Below are 18,271 nucleotides of genomic sequence, written 5' to 3'. Positions count from 1 at the left end.
GCCAAAGTGTCTGATTGTCTCGTTCTTTGTCTTGCTCTGTACGGTATAGCAGTTATCCATGTTGGATAGCATCTTGGATTAACTGGTCAGTAAACAGCACAAGGTAACAGGCACAAGCCTGAACAGTTCAAATTTTCAATAGGAGATTCTAGTTAAACAAATTCGAGTTAAATTTATGAGTGTCAGCATTATTCAGGATTTTTTAGCATTATCATTCCCTTTACTTCCGTACAAATAATAACAAAGTCCAGGACAAGAAAGAATCTGGCCCAGAAAACAATTGCTACATGTACAAACAGAACAAAACTGTCCAAAACTCAAGATCATCTGAGTCAAACCTCTTTCTCTGATGTCACACTCTCTTAAAGTATTTAAATACAATTAAAAATACATTAAGGCAGACGGATAGTGTATTTATTATATCTTAGAAGAGTTGTTTATCACTGTAGCACTCCATAATGTGAAGCAAGAGCACCAATATAATTTCACTGAAGAGGAGTGTAATTTTGTCACCACACTTGAGGAATTGTGGCTCAGTTGAGGAATAATACACATTTACCTACTGATTAAATAAATATTCTCACCTCAGAAGAATTCCAAATATAACCTGGAAGGTCTGTCTGTTTTTAAAATGCTAGCTGCATTTCTGAAGAAAAATAAGAAGCAAAAGCTTTGGAATTGTGCTAAAATGGAGTTATACTATGATGAATACTGTATTATATTACAGGGTGATTGTTATATTGACTACTGAATTCCCTCTCTCTAAAATGAAATCAATTTAAATCTAGCTTCAAATCCACAAAAGGAGCCTCATACATCTTAGAGCTGAAGTCCAAATATTGAAGAACAGAGTTCCTTTCTGTAGCTTGTATTGCTATACCTACATTAAATTTAATTTCAGGAGTTGCCAACAGAAAAATATTACCTCTTTCTCCATCAGGTGTTTTGCAGTAGTTCTTAAATACAGAAACATATCCATCTGTAATCTATTAATTCTACTGACATGATGGGGAAATCTGAAAATGGATGAGTATATATCAGGCTGAAGGAAAGAGCTTTTATTTATAGCTTCCTAAAAATTCCTCTATGTGAGTGGTAACACCCTTTGGTCCTGATTTACTATTACCCCGAGGAATCACTGCAAATAAAATAAAGTCTTTAGGAAAGACATTTACTGTAAAATCTGCTTATCATTCATTTCCCTGTTGATAATTTTTTTTTGCATTCTTATGTTCACATGCATACAAGTGTATCTGATCAGGTACAAATTTTGAATTGCAAATATTGTATATGATAGACTTACTATAAAATAATTCGTACAAGTACAGGAAATGCTCTTGCAGCAGTCTGATTTACAGAATTGAAGCTTTCAATTAATGTCTATATGTAGACAAAGAGAGAAATTAAAACACAGAAAATCCACTGGACAGAGAATGTATTCGATTTTGATCAATTCCAAAAGAATATGAGAATGTAAAGGTTCAGAAAAGGAAGAAAAAATATGAATGCAAGAAGATAAATACCTTTATAACATAACATGGTATAATAGGGGCATTCTGGCACAAGAACATTCTAAAAATAGGAAGATGACTTTAGAAAGAGCTAATTCTGGACATAAACTAGTAGAAAAAAATTCAGGAAATTAGTCTAGCATCAAAAATCTAGTCACATTAGGAAAGCTGGAAACTAAGGCCCACAAAGCAAACATTTTTCAATTCTGCACCTACAAAATCTGCCTTGACTAGCAAAAAAAAAAATAAACATGAGCATGGTGAAGACAGATGCACATTCACTGGAGTCTGCAAAGAGTATGAAAAAAAAATTGGAAAGGTGTGAATTGCTCCATTCATCTAATATGATAACTTTGAAACCTATCTGTAGTAATCTAAAGATACCATCCCGAAACCGATACCTTATATAAAGCACAATATCATTAACTTTCCTTGCAAGAGAGGCAGCCTGAATAAAAAAACTATTAACTGAGTGTTATTTTAACAGAATTCTAGGTTTAATTAATTTACTTTAAAATCCTAAATGCTAGTCAGAAATCACCCACTTTTTTTTTCCCAAACTTACAAAGCCTTACAACTGTTACAACTAATTTTTTGTCAAATAAAATTATTTTAATACTTGACAATTTAGAATGAGAGGCACAAGGTAAAATAAACAGAAATCAAACTAAGTAGTACAAGGGCTACTCCAAAAATGTTCTTTTTCATGTTTCATTTTAAAACCTCCATTTTCCTCTATTTTTCTGAAATTGATGTAAAATGTACAGATTTGTTACAGTATATAGTTATAGTTAAATCCATGGACCTAATCATAGAACTAAATCCATTCACAAAGAATATTTGTGCCTTTTCTTACCACTGACCAATGTTAACTCTGCAACGTTAACATCAATACTAATTTCTGTTCTTTGTCTTACAAGGTATAAGACTGAAAATAATGCTGTAGAAATAAGAATGAGACTAATAATGCTCTTGGGCTTCATTGTAGACAATGAACAGTATTGCAAAAATGAAGGTTTACTGTAAAGTTCTGGCTTTAAATCTTGGAGAGAATTACTTTGTCTTTAAGAATGTTGCAACAAATCGGCATTTTGTTCACTTAATAACTAAATTTAACACTGCAGGGAACTATTAACAGCTAAGAAGGGATTGACATATCCAGTAGGTTTATTAAATCTGAAGTGTTGAGACTTGTTATTTCAAAGAATCAACAAAAGCAAGGCCCTGAGAAGGAAACTTTGCCAGTAACTGGCCAAACAACATTACCTGGCATGACAGGAAATAAGTATGTGGCAACAAGCCAACTTCTAAAGCTTTCATCAGCTGTTTTAATCACCAAAGATTATTATTCCAACTTTAAGAAGCTTATGTGATTTATCTTCATGGGTTTGACAAAAGAAAGTCAGCAGTCATTCTGAAAGAGGCACTACTATTGTGCTCTGTGATATATTAGACTGTCAGGAAGTAGTACAATGTACATGATATACTCTATGTAATCCTTACATTCCTGATTGTATAAGCTGCAACAGAAAAGCTCTATGTGATGATGACCATATACTTAAGTGTGAAAATGGACATAATGCAGGACCAGTGTTCCTCTTTTCTTTCCTCCGTAATGTAATTACATGTTATGGAAATGCAGAAGAATCTATGACTGAAAGAGAAAGGTTCATTCTGCCTTTTAGAAAGGTTACAAGAAAGTCATGCTTTCTCAGCAGACTGTTTATTCCTGTTTTGAAAGGGCTAATGTAAAGAAGTAATTTTTTAAAGAAGCTTGTAACATAGAAATAATTGATGGACTTTTGCTACAAACTACATTTGATTATGTGAAATACGTTTATCATGACAGAGACCACATGTCAACCACAGAACAGATACTGTGCAGATCTGAAAATACAGGATGATCACAATTCCCTAAGCAACTGGCTCCAACCCTGCCCTGACAGGCACTCCTGCTTCCACCCCCCCAGGTTCCCAGAGAGAGGAGAGAGCCTTCTCCTGAGATAGCAAGGCTCCTCCTTGCCCCAGTGAGGTGGTACTAACCACAGTGATAAAGTCACTGACTCACAGGACATGGCAGTGGCCTTCACTTGTTATAACTTCTGTTCTCAAGGCAAGGAGTAATCTCCCTAAGTCTATTAGATAATAAATTGCTCGGGATACTAGATTTTCCATAATATGCATAATATATTTTACAAAGTCAAAAACAAGTGAAAAGTAAGTACCCCACTTAAAGCTTAGTTTCCTTATCAGATTTATAGTCCTACAATACTACATTTTGATAGCACTGAACTCCATGGGGAAAAAAAAACAAAATGTATTGACTTCATGGCAGTCAAGAAATGTTCCTGGGAGATCTCTTTGGGATTCTCTGAGCCATTAAACCTACACCATTAACTTCCAGCAATTTAGGCAATGAACTTGTCCAAATTCATATGCAAGCAATACTACTGATTTAAGAATGTAGTCTGATGGAGGTTTCAGAGAAACACTCTGGTCTTGTATAGGACCATTTCAAAGCTTCAGTTTTGGAAAGATTTTGGGGATCCTTGGTAAGATAGGATATATCAATGTTAAATATTAGGACAAAACTAATTCTGAGGGTTTTTTTAAATGGTAGAGTATTTAATACCATATGATACCTGGTTTGACTTAAAATTTGGAATCATTGGATTCACATTCAAACTGACCCAAGATCTTAAAGGAAATGGAAAGGGGATAAAACAAGCACTTTTATTCAAGAAGGTAGGTGCCCTGGCCTTCCATATTAACCATCCTTATGTCAAAAGCTTACTTACTATTATATGTCATTAGAGACCAAGAATCGTCTTTGACTTTCTTAATTAAAAGGTCCACCACCTACACCATTTACCAAGTAGGCAATTGTCAAGAAGATGCCTTCTAATGCTATTCACCTACTATTAATAGAAGATGTAGGGGCAGACATTTTTGACACCCTCGCAGAAGATATGTTTAGGTTACAAAAATAGATCACAGGAGAAGTACTAATGAGTTTCTTGTCCTTTTTGTCCCTGCACAAGAAACATCACTGGTAAGCAATGATATAAGATTTAAAGTTGTATTAATAAATAGCAGAATTAGAAAATTGCTGAAACTAGCCAAAAAGGCCTTACTTTCTTCAGACTCCGTCTTACTTCCATAAAGTATTGCAGTTTTCTCATAGGTATTTTATGGCATCCTTTTTCAGAAAGAGGTTACCAGTTTTACACATACAAAAAAAAAAAAAAAAGTTACCAGTTACAGACCAGTTCTATGAAACATTAAGTTTTATGGAAGTACATTCTTCTCTCTCTCACTAGACCACAATTGTATTTCTTGTCTGGGTCTACAGGCAGAAGGCACTGATAAATTTATGATCAGGACAAGATTTACAGCTTCTAATGAGACAGTTAATGAACTAACAAAGAAAGGTTAAAGTCTGAAGAACCACTGTATGGCAGAGTAAAGTTGCTATGGAAACATGTCTAGAAGAAGAAAGTCTTGTGTTCTTTCTGTCAATTTTCACTTCTTCCCCCATTTTTACAGAATGCGTTTTGATAAATGTATGGAACATAAACCATAGACACAACTTTCAAGTACTTTGTAAGTTTTTTAGGAAAAATTTCTTTACAGAAAGGGCTGTCAGACATTAGAATAGGCTGCCCAGGGAAGTGGTTGAGTCACCATCCCTGGAGGTATTCAAAAAGCACGTAGATAAGGCACTCCAGAACATGGTTTAGTGGGCATGGATGATGGTTGGACTTGATGACCTTGAAGGTCTTTGCCAACCTAAATGATTCTATGATTCTATGATTCTAAATGCATTAACTCAGTGACCATGCAAAGCCATCTGGCCGTTCCCACATCCTTCCTACAGGCCTACAAATACAAGACAGACTTTAGTAGTAACGTGCCCTAAGGTCCAGGTCTACCAGTACTGGGAACACCCCATCCTCCTTCACAGCCTAGAAAACAGACAACTCTTGCATCATGCCCTGCCAGATCAAATAGTCAACTGAACACCAGAGCAAGAGGACTGCACACAAAAAGCAGCCTGTCAACACCTTGCTCCTTTTAAGCTGAAGTGTCTGCAGAAGAAAACTCCGCTGTCACTCGTAACTGAGGAAACAGCACATAGTAAAAATAATTTAAAAAAATCACATCAGACCATTGTGACTCAGGCTGTTTAAGAGATTAACAGCATGAACAGGAACAGCTTAACTGGGACTACATGATAGTCAGAGGAGTATCTGCAGTTTGGACTGGACTTTTACTCACTATTTGGTCTCGCTTCTTTCCAAATTCACTCCACACCTTTTCATCTTCTCTTGCCCTAGTCTCTTTCCTTCCATTCCACATTCATTTCTTCACATTTATTTTACTTCATTACAACTCTACTTACCTCCCACAAAAAAAATTGTGACTCCAAGCTGATGTTTCCTACCAGCACACTGTTCCTTCTGTTCATCCATTATCACTCTTTTTACCTCAGTCTTAAACAGCGTAAATCTTAACAATCGACTTTAAAATTTCCTTGAAATTGAGAGTGCCTTTGCTGTATTACATTTGTCAGGTGCCTGACTACAAAAGTCATAATTAAGAACAGGGTATTACGGACTTAATAACACACATTATCTTTAAGAATTGCAAAATTCCCAGTTTAGCCCACATGCAACAAAACAGTGAGTGAACAGAAACTCTAAAACACTGGCCTCAAAAATTCATTATTATATGGACTGAACTATTTTGAGATGCTTCAGTTTAACAGGTAATACAAAGGCCTGGTAGCACCTAGTATATATGCTATGACTCACAGGAGGCATCTGCAAGCACAGGTGGCCTGTTCCTGACTGTCTGCCATAGCTGCTGTGGCTCTTTTGGCCATTTCTGGGTGATAATGTTTTGAATTCTGTACATACCATCATTCAGATGGATGGTGATATTATATGTGTTGTAATTCAAAGATACTTCCCACGGGCAGCAGAGACAGACTGGATTCATAAGGAAATGTAAACAAATACACATAAAATTTAAGTATTCAGAATTACCTTATGTTAAAATCATCACTAAATTTAAAAATTCATCATTCAATACAAGTTCTTCAGTACCTAAAGTCCTTTGCATAGCATGCAATGGGACATTTTATGATTATAACAATCATTTTTTGAATGCAAATATGTACTAGATGTCTCACCAGGAAAAAAAAAAAAAATGAATGACAGTCCCTGCTCTAAGGAATTGACAACATGGGACTTTTGTAATTTAGAAGAAATGATGAAGCACAGAGGATTGCTGAAGGAAACTATAAGAGAATCAAAGTTTTCCAGTAAATATCATCATTGTTATTCCGTCAGAAATTATAGCAGAGTGAGAGTGTATGGGAACAACATGGACTTAAATGTTTTGAATTTAAAGAACACTGCTGCAATTCAAGTAAATTGTACAGATTTACTTTTGCCTGCCTTTGGGGCTGTTGAAATATTTTATTTCTTCTCCTCTGTGCATTCTGTCCTCCGGTTTAATCCCCTTTCACAAGGTGTTGGAACACTGCTTGTAGACAGGAAGCACAGCTCCGTGGTGACAGCTGCAAAACTGATACCTCTTCCATGTTCCACCTGTTTTATACACATGTAAACAACTCCTTTTGCAACAATTACATTCTAAAGCGAAACAGTGTGTATAAAAATGTGCCCACACCAACAGCCAGGAACTGAGAAGGTGAGTGTGACAGTTCATCTCAACTTCTATTTTCGAATTGTTTCGCAAGGATATTGTGAATATTATAGTCAACTACCACAGAATCTCTATGTGCACACCTTAGAAAACATGAAAAAAAGGAATGCAAATTTGTGAATCCAATTTCTAAATCTCTTTGGGTTTAGCCAGTGAAAGAAAAAGCTTTTAATGAGGATGCACATCCTATTAATAGCTAAATCTGTGTAAATCTGGCATAAAACCACTGCCTTAACAGAAATTGTTAAGAATTTACAGCATCTGTCATAGTCAGTTGTTAAGCATTTTTCTGAAAAACCTTCCTATATAGGTTCAAACTTCAGCTTCAAATTACAATAGAAAACTCTTGGGAAAAAAATGATATAACTGAGCAGGAATAGCCCTCAGTACTTTTTACACAATGATTATAGTTACCATAAAGTTTGCATGACTTGTGGACATAGGGAGGGCAAAACAATGGTAAACCTGCCTACCTCTGTGGTGAATAGCAGATGCAGAAGTCAGGCCCCCACCTTTGAACTCTCCTAGTATTGCAATTTAGTGTCTAGTTGTCATTCACCGTCCCTTTATGTCACCTTCTACCACTACAGCTGTCAGGAAACCTGAAATACAGTTACAACTTCATAATATATTTCTGCCAAAAAAAAAAAATAGTTACTGGCTTCCATTTAGCAAGAGAGCGTAAATGTAAACTTCAGTCAATTAACAACATTTATCCTAAGTCTTATTTTTAAATTATATAAGGTCTAGAACTAAGGAATTAAAATGTGCTGACATGCTGTTAATATCTTTTGTTTAACAGAATTTCCTTGAGACAGTTTGAGGCGAAAAAGCACAAATTCACATACAAAGAGAATTATCATTTATATTTTTTGTATATTAAAACTTGAAAAGTTTTCTCATATACACCAATGTATGACACATTGTTTTCTCTACTTTTGCATCTGATCTCTCACAACCGTAATCATCTAGGATTACCATTAAACACATACATGTTTTTAAAGGAGGCTAATCTTATTTCAGTTTGAAGTAGATAGGGTTAGACATTAAAGTCTGCATGAATAGTCCATTTCCTATTAGGATTCATGCAAGCTACCTGTCCTCTGAGGCTCCGATTTTGCAGCTGTCATCTTTCCCAGCATTTGGGCAATGAAGGAATCTTTTGTTCTACTGAAAAGTGGTGCATTGTTCCCTGCTCAGGTGCCCAGAACAAAATGTATAAGGCAATACAATGAGCTTCTCTCCAGACTGGCTTAAGGGTTTTTTTCCCTTATGGAAGATTTTTCACTGAATGAAACTTTCCTTGTGCAGGCTAAGAAAATTTGCAATGTTGTATTTAAGATCTTGAGATACACGATAAAGATTTCAAAATATTTTTAAATGGCATTAAATGTCTAAGCCAAATCTAGTCTCTTTACTAACACAGTTATAACAGTAAATGGAATGGTTTTATTTTGCTTGAGCTATCCCCACCATTTGTTTATTTCAACAACAATATCCAGGTTATTTCCAGACATTTCCAAAACATTATTCAGCTGCTTTTATTTATCCTGGTTGGTGAGAAATCCCCACTCTGAGAGTTTCCCTTGGCTTGATCCCCCTCAATTGCTAGAGGAAAGATCTTCAGAATTATTTTTGCCTATTATTTCATTTGCTTTTTTAATCTATTCCATTACAGAAAGGGGCTGCCTCATCACCTCTAACTCTCATGAAGTTCATAAAAACAAAAGGAATTACAAAGGCAAATCAATTAGCTGTGGAAGAAATGCCCTGTGAAGCACATTGTCTGATTTGTTTTATATTCTCAGATAGACGTTCAGCTCTCTACAAGAAGATTTCACAAGTTGGGCAGAAGCCTCTAGAAAGAGACAGACATTTCTCCACTCTGAGGAGCAACTTTCTTCATTCTCAAGGGAGGGAAAATGTCAAAGCACAGGTGTAGTAGGTGAATAAATGAGAGTTAGATCAAGGAGGCAAGAACTCACAACTCATGCAAAAACTGACAGTGAGTCTACATTACCATTTTTATTTGGATTGGGAATGCACTTTCAGTACAAATATCCTAATATTCCTCAGTTAACATGTTTGATTTTCACCACAGAGTTGTCTCAGACCACACAAAATGGATCCCTTTCAATTAAACTAAACCAGGAAATGTGCATCTTGTTAATGCCAACATAAACCTAGATCAGGGTGCTCCAATCACTAATTGGGATGCAGACCAGGGGACCAGATTAGAACTAGTCTGAAATAAAACCTCCAAAACATGCACAGCATGGGTTCTGGGTCCTCAGAATCAATTGGTTTTCTTTCCAGATCTGTTTATATTCTGCTTTGCTACTTGTCAATACAGACATAGTGTGAGACAGGCAGACAAATAGGCCTTACTAGATCAAGGGTTCTTGCTGGGCAGCAAAAGGTGTTGCACAACATTTGATGAAACTGAAAAGACCATCAAACTGGCTGAAGCAAAAAACAATCACCTGTCAAAAATACAGTTATCAGGAGCAGAGTTAAGCATAAGCCACCTTTATTTCTATTCTATTTGGTTGTCCCTTTCCACTGAAAGAGTCAGCTATTCTTGTTCTCATTTTAATAAAAACTGGCTCCCTAAAGAAAACTCGGAGGCTTTTAAAATCAGGACCTTACTATAAAGCAAAGATCTATGCACTTCCACCTCAAAGTCCTGCCTGACCATGGGTCTCATTGCACAAGCATTGCTATGAGGTTGCTGTGCCAACCTGAAACACAGCTCTCAAAAGTCTAGGGACAGCCTCCATGCTGCAGGAATGAAAGCTGAGAGAACACAAAGCACACAAATGAGATGTACATCCAGTATAAAGCATTGCAGATGTTCTGGAAGTATTCAGGCCAATGCCATTTTGCCAGAAACCACATGAGCTAGGAACAGCTTATGATATGAAAGTGGCTTAAAGCTCTTTATCTCATTTACACCTTAGTGAGCTCCACCCATGCAGATGTGTATGCTCTGAATTAAAGGGCATAGCATGTAAAAGCATTTGTGATATAAATTCTGGTTAAATATAAGCTATCAGTTGAGCTCCTAAATACGGTGAAATAAATCATGTTTAGTGAATATATTCTGAATATAATATTAAGGTCTTTCTTTATCAGGATAATATGGTGAGGTGTTCTTAAAGGTTACTACATGCATTTCTTAGTTGCAAGCTGATCATAAGGTCCTGCTCATCACTGCTTTGCCCATTTTGTACCAGAAGATGGCACAATGCATGATGTGTAAAGCTACCAGTTCAGAACAACAGTGCACTCATCTTGATCTCAATCACATGAAAAGCAGAAAGGTAGGTACAGGTCATTAGGTAATTAAGCCCAGAGCTTACTGCTAGCAACATTTAATATTTGATATATGTTCATCCTGACAAGCTAGAGAGGCTATAATATGTGGTTACCATAAATGCACCTTTGAAGGATGCTTTCTGAAGCTATAACTATTTACCAGCAAATATAGATACAACTTATAAAACTTCCACAGTTCTGTGAAGCGATAAATGGCTCTTGCATCTGTCATATTGATAAAAATGCTTAGAAAGGCAGTAGTTACTCAAACCATGCTAAGGAGTCCTCTGTGGTACATTCCGATAACATACAGTCTCAGTGAAGAACCTTCCTGTGTTACCCTACTGTTATCATGTAATTAGAGGTACAAGGGTTTTGCTTGCAGGGTATCTCTTTTCCATCTTCTTGTCCTTTTCCCAAAACCTGATTACCCATGCAAACTACAGCATAGTTTTCCTCCTTGGCTGCTGTTGTTTTGCCCCAGCTTGCAAAGTGCTTATTATTGGATTTCCTCACTTTTGATGTCTGACCTACAAGTGCTCAGAAGGTTTGTTATACCAGTTAGTGGATTTATCTTTTAACTCATATAATACTAACATTAACTAACCCTTCCAATTCCCACATTACATATTTCAGATCATGAATTTAGTAAGGTTTATTAAAATATTGGAAATATAGAGCTGGCAAGATTAGCCACAGTCACACATGGGAACGGTAGGTAGAAGAAAAATTCTCTTCCAGCTTTGCAGAAAACCAATTATCTAATAGAATTTACAAGCAATCTGCCGGTAAGCACAGGCTTTTCGGTAATCTTACCTTATAGTGTTTCATTTGTAACCCACCATCTGAATACATGAAACAGCTCCTAATGGAAGAAATGTCTTTCCTCTTTGTACTTGACTGTTATGTATCTGCAAGTGAAAAGAAGACTGGTTAGATTGTCACCTCTGGAGTACACTGTTTCCACTACAAGTCTGGTGAATAAGATGTAGAAAGATAATTTTTTCTTCTGCTGATCAGGAGCAGCAATCTTAAATCTATGCTCAAAAGACTGCTGAACAAATCAACTCTGTGAGGTGAGGTATGAGAGAAGCAATCTTTTTTCTTGTAATTTTGGCTGTCACAGACTGCAGTTTCAGACTAGGTGAAATCCAATCTAATGGCCACCAAAAGGGGCATCTCTGTGCCTCATTTCCGCCTCCATTTGTGTGCTCTAGCCTATTCCTTTGCGTTAATGACTGTGTGGCTTCAGGGTGTCTGAGCTCAGCCGACTGATCTCATAGAAAACTAAACAACTGGAAAAAAAAGATTGGTTTTCTGTCAGATCAGCAAACTGAATTAATTCATCCTATGAACATACAACTCCAATAAATTTATTGGTATTAATATAGACAGCAAACTTCAAAGTTCTGCACTTTTGCAACTGCTGTAAAGAGTGAGGTGGGAACATGAAGCTAGCAATAAGGAAAAGATAGAAACATTCTGTTTGGAAGATTAGCAGATAATAAATTGACATTTGGGGATTCTTCAAGGTGTTTTTAGTGAAAAGTTGCCATTACAATGAACTTATATTCTCAGTCTGCAAAGAAATGCAAATAAAATCTTCATTATCTTTCTATACTTGCTTAGATAATGGATTTCAGAACAAATAGTAAAGCAATATAACAAAATGTTTTTAAAACTGTACTTCAAGCAGTGATGGTTACAAGAATTGCTCTTGTGATTTCCTAGGTTGCTTGTAACATATTTCAATAAGTAAGGGACTGTTGACTGCTATGTTTGAAAGAAAGCTCTGTTCATCAAACCCATTAATTATTCCAAGAAATTTAATGAGTGCTCCATACACACAGAAAAGTAGCTGATGTAAAGTTCAGACTGAGGGTAGGTATCTCTTTATTTTTCATTACTATTTTACTTATTCTTGTCTTTCAACAGTTGAATTCTCCAAAACAGATTCAACACTTTGCCCTTGTAAAAGAGACACATTTCCAAACAATTTTTTCAGCTTGCTTTTTATCTCTTGACATCTTGAAATTATTTTTCAGTGCCATGCATTAATTATTAGTTATTTTAATTAATATTTTGGGGGGAGGTTTGAGGCATTGCTTTAAATTTAACTTGCAAGCAGAGAAACTGCTGTTTTTATGCATAGCCCCAAAATAGTTTAGCTGTTATTCTGCAAAGGTTTGGATTACCAAAAAGTGACTAACTTTGTACAGGTAGTCTCAAATATCAGCTTTCAATATGAAATCAAGTACAACAGGAATGACGTGAGAAATGTATAACACGTACCAAATCTGTACTTGAATTAGTTCTTTTGCAAGAATCTGCATATATTTGCCACTAAATCATTGTTGAAAGATAATTTTCCAAGGACAATTAATACTCTTCAAGAACACTCTTTAGCAAAAGTACCAGAATTAGGGCATGTACTAGGCTAATTTTCTGATTTTAGCAACATAGTTTTTAAGTTTACTGATTTCCCACAGAATTTATTCTTGTCCACTAACGGCTGCAAGTCCTCTCAATTCTGGCTCTCAGTAGCAATTAAAGGACACTGATGTCTGTGGAAACATTCAGCTATTTAACTATTTCTCTGCAGTAGTCAAATAATACACTGAAAAAGTTACTTCTGTGATAGTCTAGGCAACTGCATGACACAGGCTTGTATTTCTTTTAAAAAGCAAATAGATGACAAGAAATGCAAACAGATTAAATAGATTCTCTTTATAACACACAATATGTGGGGAACTGGGCAGCAAGTCAGCCATAAAATTTGCTCCATTACATACACCACCTAAACACATTTGCATTATGGCCTGTGATTTTTTTTTTCACCCTTCACACTGAAACTCAATTTGAAGTGATGGAGATTTTAAGTACCTTGAAACTGTGTTTACATTATCAGTCATTTTAATACAGTATTCATACAGTCAGGAGTTTAATAGCCTTACTGTTACCTCTATTCTCCATGATTTTTAACTCACATCTTTTGTGCTTTGCAAGTATTTCTCCTAGTAACATCCTTTTGTCAGTCATCCTTATAGCCTAACGCGGCATTCAACAACATTTGACAAGATGGCTATCAAATACTTAAAGGTCAAGGCTAGGTACTTCAGAATATTAACTTCCACTAGAAAATATGCATATTTTTAAAATCAAAATACAGGGTTTTTTCAACTATTGTTTCTCTCTACTGAGGAAAAATATTTTTAAAGATACTTATTTGTATTTATTAAGAGCCATAAACCCTAATTTCTGTAGAAGTTAGAACATCTGTCATAGTAGGAATATAATTCTACAAATAACCCCCCTGGAGAGACAGTGACAATTTTAGCCTGCAATATTTGTGACTTTTGTCTATAAAGTTAAAACCAGAGAAACAAGGACATTGGAACTTGATTATGTATGCTCTGCAGGAATGCCACTTCAATTAGACTATGCTTACATCCTTAGAAGCTTTCAGTTATAAAAAGATCAGGAAAGATAAATATTAGTATAACTTCAGCTTAGAGAACAAAAATGTCATATTTCAGCCCAAGAAAGAAGTAAAAAGGAGAGAAAGGCTGACTTCTGGCTGTTTGTATCCTGACCACGTTTTCTAGCTTTATCTCTGATCATTTGTGCTAAATCTGTAATTTGAGTATATTTCTGGTTAGACCCCTGGGCAAAAGCATGTTCCACTTATCTCTGGCACAGCTACATGAACATCGTTCTGTATTCTGCAGCCTTCAGGTGACACACTTTGGCCTTCTAGTCTAACAGGCTCAGGAGCATTCAGAGCTGTGTGCATCAATCTCTGTACCTTGAACTACAGGAGAAAGTCTTCCTAGGAAAATCTACGTTCGCATACTCAATACAGAGAGGACACAACATATGCTGACTGCTCCGTTTCTTTTATTCATTTTACTAACAAACCAGGCTTTTAAATCACATATAATCTTCCGGACTAACCATTCACCTTATTTGCTTCTTCCACTTGCATGAGCAATCACTTTTCTATGAGAAGCGGCTTACAAGAAAGGGAAATACTGAAATGCTTATCATTTGGCTAAGCTTTAGTATTTCAGACCACCTTGCAGGCTGCCTTCCTTTGAAGAGAAATATATGTAAATCTATTGAAGATTTACAATCATCAGTAGAAGAGTTTTGAGGTTAACAAGTTTTTCTGTAACCCTATCAACTTGTAATTTGCCTCCATTTCAAATGTTGGCAGATAAATTTTGTGCATCTCAACAGTTTTGCACCACCAGGGCTTTAGCTTAAGCTGCTGTATTTTCTAACTGGCTAACCATCCTTCTTTGATCTCTGTGAGGCCCTGTCATTTGGAAGTTCTCTTAAATCCTTGAGTTTCTCTGGGCTCTGTTTGGCTTCACAATAACATCCCCTGTAACAGTGCACACCCATCCCCTACTGCTCTTTTTTTCAGAGAAATACCTGGAGAGTTAAAGGCCAAATGGGTGTAGGTAAAAAGGTAGCCAAACAGGTAGCATAACTCTACTATGTAATTTAACACTTGCCATAAAGAAAATGTTAAGCCTTCTTGCAAAATATAAAGATGTAAAAGTAGCTTTTCATTCACAAACACTCAAAAAAATAGCATCACTTTTATTACTTTAGTAATAATATAAAGAAAGAAGCTTTGCTTTATTTTTCTAAGCTCAGGAAAGTCTACCAGAGGAGCCATCAAGAGCAACCCATTATACTGATTTGGGGAATTTTTGACTTAAGATCTCTTACTCTATTTTTTTGTGCAATAAGTTTGCAGATGCAAGAGAGTATTCTTTAATAAATTCTTTAAACTCTTTGTTTATTTATTAATTTTAAGATTACAGTTTACAGTCTACTGTATTATTGCCATTGGAGACTAACTTTCCCCCCAAGTTGTAGGAAGCTTTCTCATTCTCCCTGGTTTTTGGTGATATTTTTATACATGCTATTGCCACATGGATAAGTACTTTTGGCCAGGTTTCTGCTTACCTGGAGATCTTTGCATCATGTTTCATTTTGTAGTGGCAATGTGCTTTAATATTTTCTCACTTTTCCATTAACCTTCAGCAAGTTTGCACAATTCAATGAACAGTAAGTAGTAACAGATTCATACAGGAGAGAAAAGAGATAGCAGTATCATCTCCAATTCATTTGAAGATGTTTCTCAACACACATTTCTGCTTTCAAAAGATATGGCCACACTAGATCAAACTATCTATCTAATCCATCTATCCAACTATCTAATCCACTTTCCTCTCTAGAAGTGACCAGTAACAGCTGCTTAACAAGAATATAAAAGAGAGGATACTTATAGGGAAACTTGTGCAGAGAAAATTTTCTCACCATGCCCATGAATATGTATTGAAATCTACCTGGAGAAGTCTCTGGTTTACAAATTAGCAAATACTTCAGATTTAGAATAACAGACAATCCTTTTCCCAACATCTCAGAGATTAGCCTTCATTTAAATCAATGGTTCTGTAACTGAACTCAAATATAAAATAACGTTACTGTCTGACACATAATTTGTGATCACTTTAGATACAAGAGTATCTAATTAAGAGAAGACCACCTGTTACTTCAAATTCCACCTTTCATTCTCAATTCCCACATTACATATACAAAAGCAGACATGGATTTGAAATAATTCTCCAGAGATCTATCAACAATCCAATTATTTTTCCTCTCTTTCCAAAGAATATGCCAGTGAGAAGTATTTAGTGGTTCTTTAGCAGATATTTAATTATGCAAGACAGTATTTATGTAGAAAATTGAGTCCTTCTATGATTGAATTTTCCCATGAGACTTGGCTGAGGAGTGTACTGGGTCTGGCCAGGATGAAGTTCATAGTAGCTCATACGGTGCTACATTTGTATTGATTATTGCCTACCACACAGGATGTATTCTGATCATTCTGATTTCTATCAATTTCAGTTTGCAGGTTGAGGTTTATAAAGTAGTATTTACAATGATGACATCATCATGGGAGTAGCTACAAAAATACTGCTTCACAAGCACTGTTCATGACTGAGCACAGTTCAATTAACTTATTCTGACCTCTGATGAAAATGCTACATAAAAGGCAGTGGAAGATAATGCTGCTATCCTTGTGAGCCTGAGCTTTCACGCATTGGCAACGAATATTGACATATGGTCAAAAATACCAAAAAAAAAAAAAAAAAAGGCAATGTTAATGGTGCAGTAAAAGAAAAGCTGCCTTTTCTTTTATCAGCTAATGGTACTTCCACAGATTTCACATTACAACTTTGTTCTATCCCAGAGAAACATTCATGAACATAAACATACAAGAAAAGGCTCCAAAGCTAATTGGCTACATTCAGAGCTGAAATCTAATTCTCATTCAAACAAATTTATTCTGCATTTTCCCTGTTCCTAAATCTTATGGACATTTTTGCTAATGTTCCCTGCCTAGTTCTGTTCAAAGTACTGATTTTTATGTGCAGCATTTAACTTGCCCTTCGTTTCCTTTGGTTTGCAAATTTGTACGTATAATTTAAAAAAAAACCCTGCCTCTGTATTCCTCTTACGAAAATCCATGGGAGCTGTCACAGAAAGAGGTGAAGGTGAATTGTGATGATTCTGTTTCCTGGGCTGATCTTTCGTTTCACCAGGAAATGACCAGGGCTTATACAACCTAACAAAAGACAGGTAATAACTGTTCTTCCCATTCAAAAGGAATGCCATTTGTACATCATGAACCAAGTCACAAAGTTTACATCAATTTCCTTTGTTAGTAAAACGATTCATGCTACTCTGTTATTCTACTGGTATTTACATGCCATTTTCACACACTTAAATGGCCGCAGTCTCTCTAATAATTGCAAATTAGAAACTGTGGCAAGCTAAGCCTTTAACTGCTCATGCAGTGAACGTGCTCCCTGCCCTTGGCCAGCCGCAGAGGCGGCCAGTCAGGGCGCTGGAGGCCTCACGGGTGCCAGTAACACAGAAGAAAGGCGAGTGAGGTCCATACCTGTACACAGCTCTCCTTCTTCAGGTTTCAGAGGAGCTGGAGCCAGCCGTGTTACCACAAGGGCTGCCAGGGCAGAGCGCCGGCCGGCTGCTGCCCCAGGGACAGGGAGCTGGGGCCCATGGTGGTAGCCGGCTGGCTGGGCAGGGCCTCGCAGGCCAGGCCCGGCCCGCTGCCCCAGGCTGGAGCAGGGCAGCTGGGGGTAGGTAGCCCCAGCCCCAGCCCCAGCCCTGGGCATTGGGCACCTCAGACGGGGACAGGCCAAGGCCAAGGCCAAGGCCAAGGCGGGATGTCAGCCCACGGGTGGGCCTGACTCGGCAGGGCCCGTGGCTGGGTAGGGCAGGGCAGCCGGGAGCTGGAGACAGGGCCCTGACAAAACAGAGGGGCTGGACATGTGTTTCTTCGCCAAATCTAAAAGGCAGAGGAAACTTTGGTGGTACAAAATTGCAAATCATAGGATGAAATCGTCAGAAGAGAAGCAGGGCAGCCCAGGTCAGCGGATACACGCACATCGCCGCTCCGTCAGTGTGGAGATTGCCTTTACCGCAAAACCACGGGGGAGTCAGTATTGAACCTTCCCTGTGCGTCATCCAGACGGGACCTCTTCCTGCACATGGAAGTAATTTGTTACAGCATAACGGAAGAATTTTTTCACTTAACATGGACTTTTTACTCTGTTAACCATATCAATTTCTATTCATTATCTTGGTGATCCATCTGCCCAGACCTG

The sequence above is a fragment of the Haliaeetus albicilla genome, chromosome 1, assembly GCF_947461875.1.
Source record: "Haliaeetus albicilla chromosome 1, bHalAlb1.1, whole genome shotgun sequence".
NCBI classification, from domain to species: Eukaryota; Metazoa; Chordata; class Aves; order Accipitriformes; family Accipitridae; genus Haliaeetus; species Haliaeetus albicilla.
Note: the sequence above shows the minus strand (reverse complement) of the source record.